This window comes from Crotalus tigris, unplaced genomic scaffold (assembly GCF_016545835.1).
Source record: "Crotalus tigris isolate CLP2741 ecotype Arizona unplaced genomic scaffold, ASM1654583v1 scf7180000018682.9941245338:1185362, whole genome shotgun sequence".
Classification (NCBI taxonomy): Eukaryota; Metazoa; Chordata; class Lepidosauria; order Squamata; family Viperidae; genus Crotalus; species Crotalus tigris.
In genome coordinates this window covers 273,803-279,992 of record NW_024097143.1, presented here as the reverse complement: position 1 = coordinate 279,992, position 6,190 = coordinate 273,803, and positions in this window count along the sequence as shown.

Sequence of the window (6,190 nt, the reverse complement as noted above, 5' to 3'; positions counted from 1 at the left end):
CGAACTCCATTGTCTTATTGTGTTCTGGTATTCAAGTATGCATCTCTATCATATGGCTGGGAAACTCTCCCCCATTTCCAGATTCTGATCTACATTCCCAACCAGGACAGATCCTGCTGCAATGCAATGTAGGTTCAGTCACCATGTTCTATTCTGCCCTTGGCTATATGGGCTTTCTGGCTACCATCTGTTTCTTGGTAGCTTTCCTCGCACGAAAGCTGCCAGGGACATTTAATGAAGCCAAGCTGATCACCTTCAGCATGTTGGTTTTCTGTAGCGTTTGGATCTCCTTTGTCCCCACTTACCTGAGCACCAAAGGGAAATACATGGTAGCTGTGCAGATCTTCTCAATCCTGGCCTCCAGCCTGGGTTTACTAGGTTGCATTTTTGTCCCCAAATGCTATATTATTATTCTGAGACCTTCCATGAACACCAAGGAGCATATGATGATGAAAAACAAAGAGGGGTCCTGATGTTGGTGCTGATTTTTTTACAGCTTACAGGCAGCATGAAATAACATACCTTGGAAGTAATATTTTTGTGTTATAGCTCATCTTTCTTCATTTCATGTGAATTTTGAATTATGATAATTGACTAATAAAGTTGATGAAACAACTCAACTCCTTTCAAGTTCTCATATTCTTTAGCTTTTGCAATCAGAATTCATGTTAAATGATTACTATTACTGAAATTAAGTCAGATAAACTGTTATCAGAGATGCTCTGCATGATGTAGTTTTAGAGGAAGTCAAAGATTATGGCTAATTATGATGAGTGTTTCTATTACTATATTTTGAGATTAAATTTTATTTGCTGGAACTTTCTTCTGAAATTTTTAAATTTTTATTTGTTTCAAATGTATATTTGGCTGAAGGATGGGTGACAGGGTTGCAGGAAAACAACTCCCACTGGGAATGTAAGGCATAATTTTCCTCCCATCTTTTTTTCCCCAGTAATTGCTTATCTTTCTTGTTCATATTGCCAAGTAGGTCACAGATGGCTAATAGGTATATCTCAAACTGAATTCTGCCATTTTTTTTTTTTTTGGTACCGCTCTACACTCCATCCTACATCTATATTTTGGGGCTGGGTTCCTGAATCCAGACCCTCATATCTGACAGCCTCCAGCTGATTTGAATGTTCCTCAACCACATCAGATCTGAAGTTGCCAAATGGTCTTCAAAGAAACACTCATGCACAGTGGTTTGAAGTAGTCCAAGCAAGTCTATGGAGATTCTCAGTGATCCAGGTCATGATTGTCCCAAATGTGCTTTTTTCAAAAGACAACTGGACTTTGGGTTTTTTTTTTTTTTTGCTTTTTTTTTGAGGACTTTTTGCTTCTCATCCAAGAAGCTTCTTCTTGGGTCAGAGTTGAAAAAGCTTCTTGGATGAGAAGTGAAACATCTTCAAGGAAAAACAGTTGCCTTTTGAAAAAGCATCTTTGAGTAGTCCAAGAAAAGGGTTTCAGTTATTCTGGCATTCTTCTCATTCCAGATAAGGCTGCAACTCATGTGCTAGCCAGATCTCGTCCCAAAGGTGCTAGCCAGATCTGGTCCCAATGGTTGGGACAGCCATGATCTGGATGACTGAGAATCTCCATAGACATTTAGCCAGATCTGGGCAGAGTTAGAAGGAAAGGGAAGAAAATTACCAGCATCAAATGGATGAACTCAATTAAAGTAGTAATCTGTTTGTCACAGAGATACCTAAAGGCAGTGGTGGGATTCAGCCAGTTCGCACCACTTCGGCAGAACTTGTTGCCCAGGCCCAGAATGGACTTCCAGAAGCAGCATCCATACAGAGAACCGGTTGTTTACATAATTGAATCCCACCACTGCCTAATTGTGGAAAGATCATCCTGAAGAAGTTCCAGCTATGATTTTATTACACTTTGATAGCCACATGACAACATATAACCAACCAACCAATCAATCAATCCATATGCACTTCCTCTCTATAAGAGAGCAGCTTTCAGAAAAGCTTTCATTCATGCCTCTCAAGGTGAGGGGCTGGAGTCTAAAACATATGAAGAATGGTTACAAAGAATTGGGTATGTCTAGTCTAATGAAAGAAGGACTAGGGGAGACATGATAGCAGTATTCCAATAGCTGAGAGGCTGCCACAAAGATGATGGGAGTCGACATATTTTCCAAAAGACCAGAAGGCAAGACAAAAACGATGGATGGAAACTAATTAAGGAGAAAAACAGCCTACAACTAAGGAGAAATTTCTGAACAGTGAGAGCAATCAACCAATAGCTTATCTTCAGAAGTTGTGGATGCTCCATCACTTGAGGCTTTGAAAAAGAGACTGGACAACCATTTATCTGAAATGGTATAGGGACTCCTGCTCGAGCAGGGGGTTGAACTAGAAGACCTCCAACTCTATTATTCTATGTTCTAGGTGTTCTGTGTGGATTCTTCTATAAATTACTCAAGGTGACTGGGAATAAAACTGCTTCTCATAATCATAGGCTTGTAATTAATTTACTTAAAACTGAATCTGAATATGTGCTTCAAAAAGAAATACTGAGAATGAGAGGAATTTTGTTGTGGGTTGGTTGTGGGTTGTGGGTTTGGGGGATGGGTTTTTGCATGGTTTTCAATCAGAATATTCTTGGCAAGCTTTTTGGAAGTGATTTCTAGTATCCTCTTCTTCTTCAAAGAGAGGAACTGGCAAAAGGTTTCCTACCTGGATTTGTGCCTAAGGCACTAGTAGAACTAATAGAACTTATGGTCTCCTGGTTCCTTACCTTGTGCCATAACCACTACACTAAATTAGCTATCAAGGCTACTTATGCCACAATAACTCAAGTAGAGATTTAGCTGCCAAAGGATTCCTTAGTTTTACAAAAGAGGATTACATCTTCATTCTGGAAATGAACTGGTCTTTGTTTTTGTTTTTTTTAATGAAAAAGGCAGTGCTTTCAACTTTTCTGCCTCATTCAAAACTCCATGATTGAGATTACTGCCTTCATAGCAGCATACATTATATTCAAATTAACAATGAGAAAATAAACTAGATCATATGCAGAAAAAATGGGAGGAAATAAAAGACAGATTTTTTAAAAAAAATCCAGGAGCAAATATCTAAGTCAAATTTAATAGTCACCCCACAACAGAAGCTCAAAAGACAAAGATATTAAATGAAAAAGGTACCAAGCTCTCATTAGGAACAGTCATCTCTTATCAAATTTAGTTTCAGCAAAACTACTCTATCCATAGTGCAAATTGTTTTCAGAAAATATATTAATATTTGTGATTAATTATGAGAATAATTAATCAGTGGATTAGCTCGATTCCTAAAGTATGGGTGCTCCATCATTGGAGGTTTTCAAAAATAGACTGGACAACAATTTGATTGGGATGTATAAGGGTGCCGCTTTGAGAAGGGGGTTGAAATAGAAGACCTTTGAGCTCCCTTCCAGTTCTATGATTCTATGTTCTAACCAGGGCTTTTTTTCTCATACAATGCCCAGAACGGAGTTCCAGCACCTTTTTTGGATGAAACCTTGTAGGGTAGGCAAGGCAGATTGTTTGATGTATGTGAGTTCTGGCACCTTTTTTTTTTTTTTTAGAAAAAAAGCACTGGTTCTAACAATTTCCTGATAGAGGTAGATATATTTAAATTTGAGAAAAATCCAGATTAATCCATATGAATTTGTTGTTGTTAACTGCGAAGTCGTGTCCGACCCATCGCGACCCCATGGACAATGTTCCTCCAGGTCTTCCTGTCCTCTACCATCTTCTGGAGTCCATTTAAGTTCACACCTACTGCTTCAGTGACTCCATCCAGCCATCTCATTCTCTGTCGTCCCCTTCTTCTATTGCCCTCAATCTTTCCCAGCATTAGGCCCTTCTCCAGTGAGTCCTTCCTTCTCATTAGGTGGCCAAAGTATTTGAGTTTCAACTTCAGGATCTGGCCTTCTAAAGAGCAGTCGGGGTTGATCTCTTCTAGGACTGACCGGTTTGAACGCCTTGCAGTCCAAGGGACTCCAAGAGTCTTCTTCAGCAAGACTTTATTCTCCATATGAATAAATTTTACCAATAATCTGTTTTAATAAATTCAGTATATTGTACAGTTCAGTATAATTTATAGTGATATGAAGAAGTGAAATGGCCCTATAAGATGCCAAATTCTTGGAATATTTAGCTGACTTAAAAAAGAAAATAATCTTAGATTGTTTCAAAAAATCCCATAAAGCAGGGCTTTTCAATTTTTCATCCATTGTACCACTTTTAGGAGAAGGCAATATCCGAGTACCACCAGTCGCCCAGCAAGGTGTCAAAAACTTGACCCCCCCCCAAAAAAGAAAAAAATGATAAAGTACAGGCAGTCCTCGACTTACAACAATTCGCTTAGTGACTGTTCAAAGTTATAACAGCACTGAAAAAGTGACTTATGACCATTTTTCACACTTATGACTATTGCAGGATCCCCAGGGTCATGTGATTTACATTCAGATGCTTGGCAACTGATTCATACTTATGACATTCAGTATCCCAGGGTCATGAGATCAACTTTTGCAACTTTTTGACAAGCAAAATCAATGGCTGGGGGGGTGGCCAGCTCATCACTCAGGTTGTGGGGTGCCTGTGGGGGGGGAAATCGTGGGTTTCTGGTGGAGGGGGTGGGACTAGGGTGGGTGCCTTCCTTCCCTCCCTCTCTCCCATTGTACCTTCCTTCCTTCCTTTCTTCCTTCCCTCCCTCTTTGTCCCTGCCTCCTTTCCATTGTACCTCCCTCCCTTCCATTCTCCTGAACTACACCGCCCAGACCCCAGCCTGGTTTTGGCAGGCAATGGAGCATTCTCACCACACGGAGTGACCAGGGGCAAAGTGAACCGGTGACATCACGGCCCTACCTGTGCGCGCGCAGAGGCAGAGGAGAGTGCATGCTTGAAGGTGGCCGCATGTGTGCCCCTCCTTTGCCTGGGGTTGCCCCTTGACCTGCTGCAGCCAGGCGTGTCATGTGGCTGGTAGCTTTGTGCGGCGCTGCCAGGGCAGTGGGTAGGCAAGGAGAGCTTCTCCCTCTGGGGGTAGAAAAATGCATTCTCCAACCAGCTCTTCCTTCCCCTTCTCTGGGCTAGGCCACAATCTTGCTGGCTGCTTCTGCGCCCCACCTTCCTCCTTCCCCCCTTGTAGAAAAAAAGGAGAAGGAAGGCGATGAGGCAGGGGGTTTCTCCATCCCAGATGCTCCAAGAAGGGGTTTCCTTTCCTTGCCTGCAGCCCCACCCTGGGTTGAAAGCAGGAAATCTTGCATGGGAATTGTAGCTGGGGATTTCCCCCCCACACACATACTCTTTCCCTGGCTTGCCCCGCATCTGGGATTTCCTTCCTCGCGAGGAGACCCACAAGATTTCCTGCTTGCAAAAGGGCGATCACTTCTGCCTCTCTTGCAAAGACAGAGATTTCTCCTGTGGAACAAAGCAGAGAGGTGAATAACATGGAAGTATGGTAGGAAGGCAGTTCCTTAGCTTTGGTGCCTGAAGTCGAACACCTCCCATTTCCATTTGCAGCAGGGAAAAGCAGCCAGCTGCCTCTCTGCCTTCTTGCGAGGGGTTGGACTCTGGCCACTGTCAGTGCAGCCTGCGTGAGGCTGCAGGTATCCCTGGCAGCATCTCTGTGGGCTGGTGCCAACCTCCTTGTTCTGGGTGGCCCTCTTCCACGGTTGGAGGGAGAAGATCTTGTGCCTGGCTCTGTGTGACACCTGATCTCTGACTGTAAGCACAACTGGGAAAAGAGGGGCCCATGTGTTGGGCTCAGATGTGAGAGTGCACGGCTGTTTGGGCCACCTGCGCTTCGTTAGCAACCTTGACTGAAGGACGGGGCACGTGGGGTACTCGGAAGCCAGGCTTGTTGTGTGCAGCTACAGCTGATCTGGCTCAGAAGCACCCACATGGAGTGCTTGGAAGCCCCAAGCAGGGTGCTCAAAAGTCACTCAGAAGTCCCGAGCAGGGCGCTCGGAAGGCACTCGGAATCTGTCCCATTTGTGCATGTGTTCGGCTTCTGTGCTGCACTGCCACCACTGCCGGTGCCTGCAATCTGCCTGGCCTCCCCTCCACCTACTTTGCGCAGCTCCTCCTGCCCCCCCCCATGCCCTCTGTTAACCCTCCCACCACCATGCAGGGTAAGGTTGGTGCCCCCACCCCCAACCAGATGCCCTCGCCTCCCCCAAGCATTTTTTACTCACC